This window comes from Narcine bancroftii, chromosome 2 (assembly GCF_036971445.1).
Source record: "Narcine bancroftii isolate sNarBan1 chromosome 2, sNarBan1.hap1, whole genome shotgun sequence".
NCBI lineage: Eukaryota > Metazoa > Chordata > Chondrichthyes > Torpediniformes > Narcinidae > Narcine > Narcine bancroftii.
Window position 1 is genome coordinate 91,392,034 of NC_091470.1, and position 17,976 is coordinate 91,410,009.

At 41.0% G+C, this 17,976-nt stretch overlaps 2 long non-coding RNA genes across 7 annotated transcripts in view; one reads left to right on the forward strand and one right to left on the reverse strand.

Annotated features, from left to right (window-relative positions):
• The window catches only part of LOC138753895 (uncharacterized), a 178,241-nt gene that overhangs the window by 61,574 nt on the left and 98,691 nt on the right, over window positions 1–17,976 (forward strand). The window lies entirely within an intron of this gene.
• LOC138752409 (uncharacterized) lies at window positions 8,158–17,936 on the reverse strand. 4 transcript variants are annotated; one of them, XR_011350611.1, is made up of 4 exons: window positions 17,058–17,936; window positions 15,377–15,597; window positions 13,679–13,768; window positions 8,158–8,638 (listed from the first exon to the last, which is right to left on the reverse strand). It is a non-coding gene; the product is annotated as an uncharacterized lncRNA (long non-coding RNA). The 4 variants fall into 4 exon arrangements; XR_011350610.1 differs by having other exon boundaries at window positions 13,683–13,785; XR_011350609.1 differs by having other exon boundaries at window positions 8,160–8,638; window positions 13,679–13,785.

Consider the following 17,976-nt stretch of genomic DNA (forward strand, 5'->3'; position numbering starts at 1 on the left):
TCTATTGCTGCTGGGTTTGGGTTTCTTTGGGCTTGTAACACAAGCTATTGGGCTGCTCCAGTATCCCACAGTATTCTAACAGTCACTTGATTGGATCCTTCTTTAAACAAAATGAAACCTTCAGTCAGGAATGGTTTAAAAATATCCCTAACTTTCTCACTCTGAACACAGATGGTTCGTACCACCACTTTCTATTTCTTCCTTTTCAGTTCAGGACAAATTGCTCTTATGTGCCTTGGCTTCATACAATAGTGGTAAATAACACTTGAAAAATTTTCCTTCACCCATTTCTCTTTCTCTCTTCCTTTAACCTCACTTCTAGATTTTGTTTCTACTCTACTTGGATTGTCAGCAGTATTCCTTTGAATGGTTATCCCTGGTGTCCAATTAGCCAATTCTTGCCAAGTTTTTATATTATACTCTTGAATATCGTCAGGAACACAATTTTTAATCTGCTCAATCAGAATGATTTTCCTAAATAAATCAAAGTTATTTTATACTTTCATTGAGGCACACCACCGATCAAAACACACAACCTTCCGAGAAGCAAAATCCAGGTAAGATTGGGTTGGTGCCTTTTTTAAACTCCTGAACATTTGTCTATAAGCCTCTGGGACTAGTTCATAAGATTGGAGTATAGCCTGCTTCAGAAATTCGTAATCAGCTGCTTGCTGTACCATGAGACACGAATACACCTGTTGGGCTTTCCCTTTAAGAACACTTTGTAGCAGGAGTGACCACTGGTCTGGTGGCCATTTTAAATTTACAGCTACTTTCTCAAAATACTGAAAATGCTGGTCTATTTCAGCTTCCTCAAATGGAGGAACTAACTTCTACTGACTAGAAACCTTTCCTTCAAACCAGCACATGGGTTTTGGGCTTCTCCCTCTCCTTGCATTAGGGTCAGCTTCAATTTAGCTAGTTCTAGCTCATGTTTCCATTCTTTCTCTCTCTCTTCCCTTTCTGCCTGCCTTACTGCTTCCTGTTCGGCTTTCCTTTCTGCCTCTCTTTTTTCCTCTAACTCTTGTTTTCTCAAAGCCAACTTTACTTCCTCTGAAGTATTCTCCTTTGGAGAATGCAGTTTCTTCAAATACCCCCTTTCCTACATAGGGCTTAACAATTTTTCAAGCAATTTCCTTCTTTTTCATGCCAGTTCTTACTGTAAGAAGTTTTAACTTGCCAACTATAACCATCAGTTCTGACCTTTTAGCCATTTTCCAATTAACCACTGAAGGGTTCTCTATGAACTGGTCAATGTTCATAGTTGCTGGGTTTTCTGCTGGTGATTTATACCTTCACCGTTTATTGTTAATTTCAAGCTGGAGGTTGAGTTAAACTCAGACGACTGATAACTAAGCACAAGTCAATCGGCCCTAAAGCTTCCAAATTGGTTTGATCCTTGAGTATTTCCTAAGTGTAAAAATACTTTTATAAATTTCTTGTTATCACATCTTCAGGTGGATATATATTAAATAATATCCAATGTTCCGAATAAATGTGACAGTTCATCATGATATATCTACCCGTTGGATTCTTAATTATTTTTTTCTCTTTTAATGGGTAATGTTTTGTTGATTAAAATAGCTTTTGAACTATAAGATGAGGAAAATGCATAACCCACCCAATCTCTCTTCAATTTAAAATGTTGCACCTCAGTTAAATCTGTTTCTCTTATAAATGCTCTATGTATTTTTATGTTTTTAAGTCGTCTTAATCATTTTTCCTTTTAACTTGATTCTGTATTTCATTAATATTAGTAGTTATAAATTTCAATGTCTTCATATTATTTTAAATTTATTCATGTATCCCCATTTCAAATGCCCCAACTCTATCCTCAAAATATATCTATTTGAAGATTATTCTTTTTGACGATTCTTGATGACACAAGTGACATAAAAATAGTAAGAATTTTAAAAAAGACAAGGAAAATTTTAAAAAGTCCTAATTGATTTGTCTTTACTAACTTATAAAACAACCACAACACCCTTAACATATTAAGGTATAAACATTAATAGTGACTTGATCCTGCAGCATATTATCCATGCTCCCCCAGAGAATTTATTGACATATTTTATATTATCCTACTCAGAGTGAACCTGAGGGATTGGGCTCATTCCCCCAGCCTGTGACACCTAGTAAGCTTTCAGATGGCCATGCTGAGGCTCCACTGCCTCACACTGGCGATTCTGGAGCGGGTCCAGAAGTCAGTCCATCCCACACTACAGACCCAGGACATGTACCCGTTCCCAAGGTTGCAAAGGAGCCATCTGTTTTGAGAAGAAGCAGCAGAATTCATCAACAACCTGATAGGCTGACATATTCATAAAGCATCTCATTATATTTTGATTGCATGCTAGATACTGTCGTATTTTGGCAGTTACATTATCCTCAATGCTGAACATGGTATCCATGTATCGCTTGCTTCAGTCTTTCCTAGAAGATGTTCTTTTGATTTTAACCCTTCATCTGTCGGGGATGGGGGAAAACCGTGGTGAATGTCTGCCAAGCTGCCTGTCTCCCCTCTGGCGAGCCTTGCTGTATTCACATTGGCTGGATATTATCTCTACTGTTAAGGACACTCCCCTTGGGTATAACTATATATGCACCTAATGTCTTTCATCATTGTACCATGAGTTCCTGCTAATAAAAGCCATGATTATTGTTTGACCTCATCGTCTTTCTCTACTTCATCAACAGGCACTTCAAAAAGCTCCTTCAAAATCTATTTTCTCTTTACAGTCAAAATGGTTCTTCCTTGCAAAATCACAATTAGCAATTTCACTTTTATGAAATGGAGGAACTAACCACACCTCTGTACTGGCTATAAACTTCTCAGTTAGGCTAGAAGATAGAATTCTGCTTTGTCTGATCTGCCTGATACCACTGCAACCTTACTCCATTTTTAACTCAAACTGTCTTTGTCTTCCTTTTTCCTCTAACACCACTTGCAATCTTTCTTTTCCTCTGCCACAATTCTTAACTCACTCCTTTCAAACACGAGCTTTGCTTTAATAGTTTTACACTCAGAAATTTCTCTAATTCTGCATCTTCAAACTTGCCCTCTTCTACATATTTCCTTGGTATAATTTCCTTTATCTCCACCTTCCTCAGGGATAAATTTCCTTCAGAATGTCCCAACAATTGAGCAATATTCACCAAATCATCCCTTTCTGCCTTCTGCAATTCTGTAGGAGATGGTGACTCAATAACCTGTTCAATATCCATTGCTGCTTTAACACACACACCCAAGGCTCTCAATTAGCTTGGAAAAAGGACTGTCTCATCCTAATCTAAATTTAATTGATTACAAAGCTCCAAATTCTGTGCTGCCTTCTGTAGCACATACATTATAAACTCCCCAGTTTGGTTAAGCTTTCTTAGTGCCAAATGTGGTATAACAAAATCTCGAATGACAAGTCCCCAATTTTGTTATGAACCGCACATAAAGTGCACCAATAGAAAATGAAACAGACCATGTTCAATTTTTAAAAACTAACTTTATTTCTAACTCTTAAAATATAATCTTAACTTTTAAACTATCCTTAACACTACACCTATCCACATCTATTTCCATATATGAGTGTGTGTGTGTGTGTGTGTGTGTGTGTGTGTGTGTGTGTGTGTGTGTGTGTGTGTGTCTGTGTCTGTGTTACCCAAACCATTAACCTCCAGACCATAATCTAGAAAGTTACTTCAAGATCAGTCTTTCAAATTCAGCGTAGAAACGTAGTCCTATGAGATTTGATGCCCAGAATTAATGATGAACTGTTGGGAAGACCAGAATTGTGGATGTGATAGATTCATTATTTATATATGTTTTGCCTTTGAAGAAATGTCCATCCTCACGGGTTCCTGATCCTTTTGTAGGCAAGACTCGAAGTGGGTGGCTTAATTTTACAATTCCTTGGCCGTGGTCTATACAAGTAACAAGGTGACCTCAACTGTTAGTCAGAATCACAATGAAGCACTTTGCTCCCCATATAAAGACCCTTATGGTGCGGGTCAATCCACCAAAAAGGCCCAGTAATTCAGAGAGCATGCATTTCATCATTAGATAGGAATCCTCTTGAATTTCACTTCCTTCTGCATTTTACAGAATGACTGGCCATAGAGCTGCTTCAAATAGCTGTTTACACTCCAGCAGTTAACATGGCCCTCCCTTGAAAAATCAGTGTCTTTGCAAATGTATCGAATCTGGAACAGACTGTGACAATCCTTCCCTCTGTTCTTTCAATATATCAAATTATCGTTGGACTGTCTTGTGCTTGGTGCTTGTGTGAAATGTTAAATGTTAACTGTGACCATTCAGGCAAGTTATTTCCGATAGTGAATACATCTGCCGTACAGCAGACAAAAGCAATTTCGTGTAATATGACACTGTTGTGGGTATATGACAATAAGTTTAAACTTTAATTTAGAAATCTTTCTGAAAGTCCTCCACTGGTATTCAACTGTCCCTCCACCTAGCTTGTGTTCAGAGAATTCAACAACATCGAGTTCCCCTTGCTTTGGCATAACAAACTGGTTATGTTATTATATGATATTATATGAAAAACTCAGTCATATTTAGATCAATCTTTCCAAGTGGATCCCAATCTAAAGAATGATAATTTTACCTGCATCATTGTACAGGAGCAGATCCAAGATAGCATGTTCCTTTGCAGGTTCAGTAATATGATAATAAGGAAAGCCAACCACGATGAAGTCCTCCTCCAGGCTGCCTGGACCAACCTGATTCGTCCAATCTATATCCATGTTAAAGACCCACACGATAAGAGCAGTTCCATCCTTGAATGCCTTTTATAATTCTTGGTTTATTGCTCGTGCCACTGTAATAATAGGTGGCCTCTAGTCAACTTCTGCTTTGATTTCTTTCCAGTTACTATTCCTAATCTCAATTTAAACGGACTCGACATTTTGCTCCTAACATCTTACATCACGTCTCACTATTACCCTGATGTCTTCCTTAACTAATAACGTTAGCACACTTCCCAATAGCTTCCTGTTTGCCCCTCATTATTACCTGATATCTTTGGATATTTAATCCCCAGTGCCCTCCACTCTGGAACCACAATGCCGTAGTAGTGGCCATTAAATCAGACCCCTTTGTACTGATTTATGCCACAGGTTCACTGACCTTGTTTATAACATTACGTACATTTGGATAAAGTGTCCAGAAACCCATTGAGCTTTCAAAATCCGGTCATCTTTGCTCTTTTGCAAGACATTTATCCCGTCTGCACTTGCTTTTCTCTTTTTTAACTTGTGATGTTAATCTATCGGAATATTGTATCCTGTTTATTGGGGAATCCTGAAGCTGCATATGAGGAGGTTCCAGAATCGGCAGTTCCTTTGTGTTTTCTGGGTGTTTTTTTTTTTAACTTTGAAGTGTCTATGCTGTAATTTATGATCCTTGCGATCATGTATGTTAATGATCTTCTCTCACAGCAAAAATTGAAATGATCTGATTCGGCAGTGCAGATCTATTTTACTCGATAAACTGAAACAGTTCTGGTCAATAGTACAGAGCCTTGAATGGGAAATAGACAGGTTCTGCTGAGAGGTAACATTCAATCAAACTAATTGTTTCCGTTTCCATAGGAGTCAATAAGGTGATCCTTATATTATTGGATCCTATATTGAAGTGGAGAAAATGGCAGCGCTCCTGGGACTGCTGTACGGGGCAGAAAATGTGAGAGCAGGGAGCGGAGACACAGCGCTCCCACGGGGTCCGCTTCATTTATGCTTTCAATGGCCAATTAAAGGACCTGACAGTAGTTTGATTAAAATCCCGTGACCTCAGGGGACATACAAAATTTTGGGGCTTCTGCTGGACAGAATCCATGAGGGGTTGCAGACTGAGGGAAGCGGAGAATGGACGCAGTTCTCCAAACGGCTAGGAGACCACCCCTATGGGAGAAAGGAAAGCAGAGGAGATGGGACGGTAACAACGGCAGCGAACCTGTGAGGGGTTATTTGGCTGAAGAAGCCACACAGGTGGCGGGCTATACGTGACTTGAGGCAAATAACGACGGAGGCTGTGGATGCTGGAGACGGGTGTTAATAGATTTTGATACAAAACTGTGGACTGCTGGGGACTGGCTCAAAAGTAGCTGAAGGGGTACCATGTGACAGAACCGTGTACAAGAAGGTGAAGAGGGCTTTGAAGGGTTCCTGATGGTATCAGAGATTTGAATCTGGACTTGAGCTCAAGGAGCCAATGGTTGGGCTGGACTATGCATTGCTGCAGAAGCGATGGAGGAGAATCCACGGACACTCGGTGACTCTGGGAGGACTCTCTTTAGAAATGTTGCATCTCTTTCAGGAAATTTCTACCGATGGCAAAACTGTCTGCAACAATTTCTCGTAATCTGGTCCAGTTTTCAAATACATGACAATAAATTGAATCTGGACTCTTAGATCTTGACATTTGAATTCTAATTTCCTTTCTACGAGGGTCAGTGCCGCCCTTCGCTATGTCCATCTTCTCCAAATACAGATTCTTCACTTTTATCTGTGTGGCATCAACTACACTTGACAACGGTGCCAGAAAGAAGAGATCATCATGAACACGAAAGGGTCAGAAATACTGCGGGTCAATATAAATTGTCCAGATGTGGAAAAGAATTGGATAGCGGTGAGGGAGTGGAACATGCTGCTTCTTTAATGGTAAAAAAGCCGGCTGTATTTGTCATTTTCCATTAAATAAAACGGTACCGGTGTGGTCTGGAAGGTTATGGTCATGGTGCAGATCAGTGAAACAAAGCAAGATAATAATTAGGCCAATATATTAGCCGAAATGTCTATCTATTCTGTCGTGTCCAGTGGATTGTTGTTGGTCAGTCGGCCCTTCTACTCTGTGCGGAAACATCATTTCCATATTCCCACTGACCTGCATGCATTGCAAGAGCAGAAGTGAAACGTTGATCTCAAGACTTTTTTCCAGCTCCGCCCATAGAGGCGGAGTTCACTACCGATCAGTGGGCCCAGGTATGATGAAACACCACTCTCATCCATGGGCGTCTCCATGGGCGTCTCCGATTGATTGCTCACTTCGCCACCTTGATCGTCCGTCTATCACTGGGCAAGGAGCAGGAAGCAAACAAAGTGGCACGGAAACGGATTTATACATTTATTTTCAGTTTTATAACCGCCGCCTTTCCTCATTGCCTCACACACGGATGATGCCAAGCTCTTGCTGGATCAACTACACTGGAAGGCGGCAGAAATCATTAAGGATCCATACCACCCAGCACATGCTTTGTTCTCGCTGCTGCCCTCAGGAACGATGTGTATATGCCACAAGACTCGCCCCACCAGGTTCAGGAACAGCTGCTCCGCCTCCACCATCAGACTCCTCAACAACAAACTCAATCAGGACTTCATTTAGACCCCTCACTTGTGCAATTGATTGCTTTTTTTATTCTCTTTGTATTGGACAGATAGGTTCCATTCGTTATCTGTTTACATTTCTTTACCTGTACATGTTGAGTGCAGTGTTTTCGCTAACATTAGGTGGTAATTCTGACTCGCCCACAGGTAAAAGAATCTGAGGGTTCCATGTGATGTGTGTACTCTGAGAATAAATCTGAATATCAGATTTTCCAACATTTCTTTAATACCTGTTGGCTTTTAAATTACATCTGTTTGAATTAGCGGATAGGTTTCGCGGTTAGGATGTGTAACCAACACTCGTTAGGTGTCTGTCTGCTAATGGTTAACATTTCTTCATATACCTGTTGGTACACTCGGATCTAAGGTTTCATACATTTGGCGATGAGCGTCACCGGGCATTTCACCACCTCCATCAGCTCCTTTCGAAATGTTCTCAGGGTCAGTACATAAATCCCCATGTTTGTGCAGGTACTTAGAAGCGGGACCATGAATGCGATTGCTGGAAAATCACTGCCGACGAAGTACTCAGCGCCTAAAACACGCTCAGTCACAACGTATACAACTAAAATACTCCACAACAATATGAAACTGCCAGATATGCTGAAAAGTAAAACAATGGATTTCCTCCGTTTCCCGATCTCCGGGTCATTCTCTCCATTTCTGCGGCCCCTGAGCTTCTTGCGGGCCCGACCAGAGAGGAAAATATATCTGCCGGTCAGTGCATTGAAGGACAAAATCAATACAAATGGAAGGAAAAGAGTTAAAGATAATATGAACAAATCAAACGAAGCCCACGTGGGTGAAGTCAAAAATGCCTTATTCCAGACACAAACCCGCGGTTTACCGTTAGTGATAAAACCTGGGTCCATTGTAAAGTACCAGGGACAGTTTGTAACACAGCTCAGCACAGTCACCGTGCCGAGAAAAAGTGTCGCCGTTCTCTCGGTGCAATATTTTATTTTAACATATTGGCAACAAATGGCAACAAACCGATCGAATGTAAAACCCAGTGTGAACCAGAACGACATCATTGTTGTTGCCCATATCAGGACCCAGTTAAGAGAACACACGGGGGTAATGGTCAGGAATGAAAATGGGAAATATATTCCAACAATGTTCCTTAAGATGACATCATGGATGTTCAGCAAGAGGTCAGCCGCTGCAATCCCCACAAGGTAACGAATGATACAATTGGAGAGGCTGCACTTTCTTCGTGCCAAGGTCACAATCGCCACCAAGTTAACTTCAAGGAAAGAGAAAAAAATAGATGATAATGGGATCGCAATACACCCGTCCACGTATGTTTTTCTGGCCGTGGAATAAATAATTTTTGAAAATTAAACTAATTATCTTTAATTACTGGAAAGAATCGAAGAAATCAATATATGTTTTCAGCACAGCTCCATTTAACAAGTGATTGCGCCAAAATCTGGTGCAAAATACGTGAAATATGTGAGTTCTCCATGAGATTAAATGTCTTTTTTTTGTCAATGTCCGTGATCTGGATCTTATTTTTTGATAAATTGAATAAGCTATTTTGCTGATTACAGAAAAATCGGAGCCATTGTGGACACCAATGAAGATTCAGACTAAATGGGAGAATAGACATAAATGGCAGATGCAGTTTAATGCAGACATTTTGGAAGGGCAAAAAAAGATAGGAAATACACAGTAAAGGGGAGGGCACTGAGGATCGTGGAGCAGCAAAGAGATATGGGAACATTGATACATTGTTACTCGAAGGTGGTGTCACATGTGCACAGTGTTGCAAAGAAGCCTTTTGGCATCTTGGACTTTATTAATCATAATATTCAGTATAGGAGTTTGGATGTTATATTGACGTTTGTTAAGACGGTGAGCCCAAATTTGGACTGTTGTATGGAGTTCTGGGTACCTAATTACAGGAAGAATATTGTTAAGTTTGAAATAGTGCAGAGAAGCTTTACTAGGATGTTGGCAGGTCTTCAGGAGTTGAGTTACAGGGAAACATTGAAGATGTCAGGAATTTTTTCCCTTGGAGCGATGAAGAATGTGTGGAGATTTGCTAGAGGTTTACAAGATTAAGGGAAATATAGACAGATTGGATGTCAGTCGGCTTTTTCCACTTCGATAGGAGGAGATAAATATGAGATGACATTGTTTTAGGCTGAGAAGGGAAAGGCTAGGTGGAACATTAGGGGAAAGTTATTCATACTGAGTGTGCTATGAGCTGCCATTGATCTGGTGAATGTGGGCTCGATCATAAATTTTAAGAACAAATGTGAAATTGGAATAAAAAACATGGATGGGATTGGTCTGGAGGGATATCAAATGGGTATATGACAATGGAAGTTGCAGAAAAATGGTTGGTGGGGCCTAAAAGGGTCGAATGACCTATCTTCTGTGATGTAGCATTCTATGTTTCAATGGTTTTTCCATCAAATTCACTATTTTAACTGTACATTGACTAATATACCAGTGATGTATATGGATATACTAAATTGCATTTAAAATCATGTTAGTGGAACAATCAACAGCCAACAAAGGATAAGAGGGTGAGTACAAATATTATGTATTTAAGTAGATCATGTGATGGATATGATGGTAGCATCTACTAGATGGTTTGCAGGTGCATCAACATTTAATTTCAATGTGAACAAAGCAATGTACAAAATTGGTGCAGAGGGCAGGGGTTTAGATTTCTAGATGTTTGTGATATCTTCTGGTGAAGGTATGACCTGTACAAAAAGAGGAAGGTGGTGGGGGCAGGGGTGGTGGTAATATCCTGGCAGGCAGGTATTGTTCAGCAGTGGGGGAGGGTTGAAACTAATTTGGCAGGGGTTTGGACCATGGGAAGCAGAAAGTGAGTGCAGAGATTAAGGAAGAAAGGGTTAGGGTAGGACAAAAGCATGATGCTATGTGCTCTGAGTTGGCGAGGAAGAACAGGCAGTGTGCAAAGCATAGAGAGGGTCTAGTTAGAGGGGTTGCAATGTGCCTTTTTCAACACTTTGAGTATTAGGAATGAAGGGGATGAACCTCGAGCATACATGGAACTACGATATTGCAGCCATTACAGAAACTTGGCTACAGGAAGGGCAAGATTGCCTGATACAGGTACCTGGGTTTAGATACTTTAAAAAATAATAGGATGGGATGTAGAAAATAGAGGAGTGGTCACGGATAGTATAACTGCTATAGTAATGAAGGATGTTGCATAGGGAGTGTCCATTGAGTCGGTGTGGATGGAAGTCAGAAATAGGAAGAGAGCTACCACTAGGCTGAGTGTAGTCTATAGGCCCCTATATAGCATTCAGGACACCAAGGAGTAGATAAGCAGGCAGATTTTGGAATGGTGTGGGAAATACAGAGTTACAGTTATGGATTATTCAACATCTCTAATAATGATTGGCAGAGAATGTTGACTGGGTGGCTAGAGGATACACCACACTGGATCTGATTCTGGAGAGTAACCTGATCAGATGGTGGACCTCTTGGTGGCGGAGAATTCTGGTAACAGTGACCACAATTTCCATAGTTCCACCTTAGCCACTGAAAATGACATAAACAGTCAAAATGGGAAAGTGCTTAACAGGAGAACAGTAAATTTGGAAGGGATAAGCCAGGAACCAGCGAGAGTAAATTAGAAACAGATGTTTAAGGGCGAAAGTGCAGAAGTAACGTGGAGAACTTTTAGGGACCATGTGTGCAGGGTTCAAGATAGGTTTTCCCCACAGGGATAAGGAAAAGATTGTAGGAAAAGGGAACCATTGCTGATGAAGTAGGTGAGGCAGTTAAGTCAAGAGGCAGAAGGAAGAATACTTTAAATATAGGAAATAGGAAACAGAAGGTGCTCATGAGAAGTGTATGGTAGGCAGGAAGGAGCTTCAGAAAGGGCATGAGAACTTGAAAGAGGCATAAGAAGGCCTTGGCATGTGGAGTTAAGGAGAACCCCAAGTAAGTCTATGTGTACATAAAGAACAGAAGGATTACGAGAATCAAGGTGAGGCTGATAAAGGATAAGGGAGGCACGATATGCCTGGAGTCAGAGGAGGTTGGGAGGTCCTAAACGAATACTATATGTCAGTTTTCACAAGAGAAAAGGACAGTGATCACAGTGAGTTTGAAATTGAACAACCCTGCATGCTAGAGATTGTGAAGATTAAGGAAGCAGATGTGCTGGAATATCTTAAAAACACCAAGATTGATAGTCCTCAGGACTGGCCGATATATACCCAGGGTCGAGATAGCTGGGACATTAGCTATGATTTTTTAATCCTCTTTTGCTATGGGAGAGGTTCCAGAGGATTGGAGAATGTCAAATGTTGTCCCCTTGTATAAAGTAATAGGAAGAAACCTGGGAATTATAGATCATTGAATCTTACGTCAATCATGAGCAAAATAATGGAGAATATTCTTAAGGATAGGATCTTAGATCATTTGGAGAACTAGAATCTGCTCAGGGATATTCGGAATGCCTTTGTAAAGGGAAGGTCATGCCTCACAGGTCTAATTGAGCTTTTTGAGGAGGTAACATGAAATTGGTGAGTGGAGTGCAGTGGGTGTGCTTACATGGACTTTAACAAAACATTTGGCAAATCCACCATGAGAGACTTATCCAGAAATTCAGGAGGCACAGGATTAGTGGAACCGTGGCTGTGTGGACAAATAATTGATTTGTATTAAGATAGCAGAGGATAATAGTGGAAGGAAAGTATTCTGCTTGCAGGATGGTAACTAGTCGAGTGCTGCAGGAATCTGTTCTGGGGCCTCTGGTCCTTGTGACTGTGACAAATGACCTGGAGGAACAGGAAGAAGGATGTTCAGTAGGGTTTCATTTGACATGAATGTTGGTGAAGTTGTGAAGGAAGCTGAGGATTGTCAGAGGTCACAAGAGGATATAGACAGAAAAGTTGAAGATGGGTTTCAATCTGGAGATTTCTGAGTTGCTGCATTTTCAAAGTACTATTCAGAATACCGAGTACAGGGTTAATGGTCAGTTGCTTAAGAGTGTGGATGAAAAGAAGACCTTGGGTTCCAAATCCTTGCATACCTCAAGGTCACCGTACAGGTTGATGGGATATTTTAGGCCTATGGGATAGTCGTATTCACTAATAGGGGGATTGAATCCAAGAGTAGAGAGCACACTTCGAGCATGGTGTGTAATTCTGGTCACTTCATTATAGGAAGGACTTGGAAGCTATGGAGAGGGTGCATAGGAGAATTTCCAGGATGTTGCCTTGATTGGGAAATATATCCTGTGAGGCAAGGTTAGCAGAGCTGGTATTTTTCACTTTGGAGCATAGAAGGTTGAGAGGAGACTTGACAGAGGTCTACAAGATAAGGTGCTTGAGAAGCATCAGTTTCCATGGGAAGGACCAACAAACACAAGATAACATAAGTACAAAGTTAAGGGAGGGCAGTTTTGGGAGTGTCATCCGGGGTAAGATTCTATTTATACAGAGAATTGTGGATACATGGAATACCTTACTGAGGGTGGTGCTGTAGGCTGAAACATTGGGAGCATTAAAAACTCAGAGAGACACGTGGATGAAAGGCAAATAGAGGGTTATGGGGTAGGGAAGGTTTAGCATTTCTTTTTCGAAGGAATATATGGTCGACACAACATCGAGGGCCGAAGGGTGTGCACTGTGCTGCATTGTTCTATGTTCTATGAAGAGGCAAAAATTAGAGGTGACGCCATGGGTTGAATTTTTACAGTGACAGTTGGAGGTTCTTGGAATGCCCTGACAACGATTATGGTTGGTGCTGTATAATGAGGAGATTTTAGGGGATCCCAGGATGAAAAAAAAACAGTTAAAACTGAATGGATAAATTTAGACTTCATTGGAAAGAGGTGTAATTTATCAATGGGGACGTGAGGTGGGTAGGTTGGGTCGAGCGATGAACGCGAGATAGGACTAGTTGAGATTGAATAGGTAGGGGAAAATTACAGGGTGAAGTGATCTGGGTCTCCAGAATGTCCTTACCACATATCCAGAACGTGGTAAGGAATGATCACAGCACATGGAACTTTATTCCAAAAGGACAGCATTATTTTCCAGAAAAGAGAGGCTTTACTGTAATATACAGGGGATTGGTGGAGTCGTGTCTGGAACAATGCGCACAATTCAATGGACACCGAAAAAAACCCAAATGTAGCATGGTCAGAAGGAGTCGAGATAAGGTTCAGCAGATGATGTAGTGATATGATAGAGTAATTCTTGCAACAGACGCGAGAAAAGTTGTGTCTGTGTTCGTTGCGATTAGGAAACATGATATGTTTAAGCAATCAAAGGATACCCACGCACACAAACTTCAGGCAGACAGCACCCGAGGTCAGGATTTCCTGTGCTTGGAGCCAGCCGTTCCTGCTGCAGCTGCTCAACTGTGCAGCCTGTGGGAGAGGGGAAGCTGAGAATCGGACAGGGATATCAGTAATGAGGTACACGAGCAATACAAGGACCGTACACAATGACCAACAGATGCCAGACCACCTGAAACAATAAACATTGGCAGAAAAACGAAAGCGATTTAATGAACATCGAAGTTCACGGTGAACTGCATTGAAAGATCTGTGGGGTGTATGAGAGGCAACGTTGATTTTCACTTAAAATAATTAAGGGCTGGGAACTGAACTCTAATTCCACTTAATTATCTGTTATCCACAATCTACACGACAACACGTGCAGGTCCCTTTCCTCCACCTTATCCATGAGTTCCCTGCAACAGTAGATTCACCTTCAGGATCGATGTCCCGCAGCGCATGGACATATTCCCAATCATAAAAGGTATCGCTTTTCTCCAATTATGTTCGATCACAGACACCGGATTCCCAGGATGGAAATCCATGCAACAACAGGGCACCACTTCTCTGGACAGGAATTTACTTAAAACAGGAATAGCCGATCCCAGACATTCAGAAAATGAAAAGCTGCACCAATCCTTGAATGGAACCACAGATGGAAATATACAAACACACTCTGGATGTTGGAAATATGAAACAAAATTGAATATAACAGAGAACTTGAAAATATTCAAATATGCTGTGCAGGTCCCAGTCGGGGACAATAAAGAGCATCGCCCAGATATTTTTTGAATATTTTATTTATAGTTTTAAAAATTGAACTCATCTGTCACCAACACTTTTTAACAAATCTGTGTCAATTTCAGCTTATCCTAATCTCATCTATGCATATTCTTTGTCATGTCCAAGACTAACACTCCTTTCCCTTTTTCCCTTCCCCACCCTATTCCCTCGACCTCAAATACTTAACACAAAGACGAAAATAAGAAACCTAAAAAAAAAACAATTAAGACATTAAAAAGTACAAAACACAGGGGTAAATCATATCAAGGAGTTATGGGTATGGCCTGGACCAGCAGCTAGAGATTGGGGGGTGTTCACTTTGTTTTCCTGACTTTTCCTGGCTGGACTGAGGCGGACACCGTACCCTCAACCCCCTCTCCAGCCATTGTGAAGGAATCGGAGTGAGCCAGACCGCGTGGCAAAGATGTCTTTTTTACACAACCGTCCTCCTATATGTCTCAGATACGGCTGCCATTCTTTTATGGAAGTTGCCATACGTTCCCCTCAAGTTATCGGTAACTTTTTCCAGGTTAACTCAGGCTTGCAGCTTCCTGCTCCATTTCGCAGTACTCAGGCAAATGTCAGATTTCCTGGCTGCCGCCAACGCGATCATTAGGAATTGAATTTGGAAGCATCATTTTAAGTTTTAGGTCCATAATTATTACCCAGCAAAAACAGCTCAGGGTCCTGTGGGAATTCTTTACCAATAGTTTTCCCTAGGAATTCACCAAGTTCTCGAGTTCAGTCCAGAAAGACCTCACTATGGTACATATCCACGTCGCATGCACTAAGGTACCTATCTCAATGCGGCAGCTAAAACAATGATCCGACAGATCAGCTATTGACCTGCATATTTTTTGCGAGTCAGGTACAGTTGATACAAAAAAATTATATTGCACTAGCCTGTATCTGTACCTGGCATTGATCACTGCTGTCATGCTGAGCTGAGCAGCATCGCTCATCAATTATTAATCCTAAATCCGACTCACACCTCTGTCTGGATTTATGGTGACCGTTTGCGTCCTTCTGCTTGGAACAGGGAATACATTGGCAAAATGAATTTCCACGTGATCCCCTTTCGAATCAAGGTCTCTAAGTCACTGCACTTTGGTAGGCACAGTTGGACCCAATTTGATCTGCAAAAAAACGATACTTATCTTAAGGTAGCAGTGGAATATCTTATTTTACAAATTGTAATTCTACCTAAGATGCTCAAATGACATTAATTTTCCTTGATTTTCCTTGATGCCATTCCAGCACCAGGTGTGTAGGATCCTGTTACCCATTGTCAAAGATGTTAGCCGGTTTGGAGTTAGGGGAATTTCTGGAGACAACCCTAGTTTTATTCCTAAAAACTGATTTAGCTCACCCAAAATGTGAATAATCTGCTATAGTATGGCACTGTCTGTTTTCCAAGATAGCAATTTGGCATCCCCCTTGGATATAAAGTCCTCTGCTACTCTCAAGCCCACCAAGCACAGACCAAATTATACCAAGGATTGTACCTCTTCCCCCACCTGCAAAGAGTGAGGACATGAATGTTATTGGGCTGACCAATAGTATTTGTTAAAGACCGGCATCTGTAATCCACCAAGACTAGAGTCACAGGTTAATTTCTCGATAGAGATCCTGGCTACCTTCCTGTTCCATAAGTATTTTTGTGGAAAAATTGCCCCTGGGCAATGTCACAGGCAAGGTCTCAATGAGATATTGGAGTCTTGGCAACGCATTCTTTTTTCATGCAGTTGACCCTGCACATCTGTTTAGGTCCTCCTCGAATTTTTCCCAGCAAGGGGAATTTAATTTATGCAAATTATTTAGATTATTATCTATTTTAATTCCCAGGTACAGGATCCCATTTTGTGGCCACTTTAGGTAAATATTTACCTAAAGTCTCCCCATGGTCTTCCAGAGTAGAGGGCAGCTTCGACAATGGATTTATTGGGTCTGTCAAATATATCAGAACATCATCAGCAAATAAACTGATTTTATGTTCTTCTTGTGCCACTTGGAACTGCTTAATGTGTGAATCCTGATGAATGGCATCAGCCAAAGATTCCATGCAGAGCTGGAAAGAGTGAGCATTCCTGTCTGCTTGACCTTGTGAGCGGGAAGGCTGAAGAAATTTGCCCATTAATCACAACTTTTGCTTTGGGTGCATAATACAGCACTTTTATCCAACTAATCCTATCACTATTTTCTCCAGGACTATGAATAAAAAGTTCCACTTTAACCTGTCAAATACCTGTCCTGTATCGAGTGGAATGGCGAGCCACCACCCACCCCGAACTATTTCTGGCTTGCATCAAATGTATTCTACTTAGCAGTCTGCCCAAGTTGTCAGTTGCATGCTTTTTTGCACAAAGCCCATTTGACCTTTCTTGGTTAGTTCTGGCAAATGCTTCGCCAATCCGCCAGATAAACTTTATCTGGAGTGGAAGTGCAGTTAGACTCACAAAACAGATCTATCTGTGCTCTTACAAATCTCCAGTTTCTTTAACAGCAATGCATTATGATGCCATCTGTATACCGTTTCCTGTTTGTCCGGCATCTTTATCCTGACTACTAAAGGTGAATGATCTGAAAGTAGACTCACCATGCACTCAATAAGCTCTATATGTGTTAAAGCCAGGAAAACATCTATTCTAGAGTAGGAGTAATGCTGAGTCGAGTAGAAACAATAATCAGATGCTTATGTCTCCACACATCTATCGAGTTCATATTCTTCATACTGCAAATAGTGCCAGTGGCCATCTGTGTTTTCACTATTATTTTCATTGACTTGTCCAAAACAGGATCCAAACAAAAGCAAAAAAATCTCCACAAATTAGAAAATTCTCTTTTGCTTCTGCCAATCAGGAAAATGTCCTGCCTAAGTTTTTCATCATCTATATTTGGGTCGTATAGATTGTCCAGGGTCCAGTACTTGGAAAAAAATTGACAGTGCACCACTACAAATCTACCTTTTTTATCCATTCATTGGAACACTCCCTGACCAAAATTGCCACCTCCTTGCTTTCAAACCGAATGAGAAAGCCAGTACCTGGTCCACCCATCTTCTTTTGAATTTTTGGTGTTCGACTACTGTGAAATGAGTTTCTTGGAGGAAAGCTAGGTCCACTCCCAATTTCTTTATGTACGACAGGACACTTTTTCTCTTAATCTTTCCATTCAGACTATTCACATTGAAACTCGGAAATGTTATGCATTTAGCCAGTTGTCGTACCAATATTTCCTTTGTCGCTCAGAGATCCTTCCTCATTCAGCCCCTTATTATGAGCCATCCCTACTCAACAGCCACATCATTTCACTGAGTTACAGACATCCGCTTTCAATCACCTAAATTGTCCACAACTCAGTCAGGTTTGTATTTTCGTTAGGCTTTGTCAGGTATATTCTACGCTATGAACGTGCCTGAAGAAGTAGAAGCAGCCCTTTAAATTGCCGTTCAGGTGGCAGCGTTTAAACCGCAACGCTGGCCACCTGAATGACGCATGATGCACATGATGCGGCTC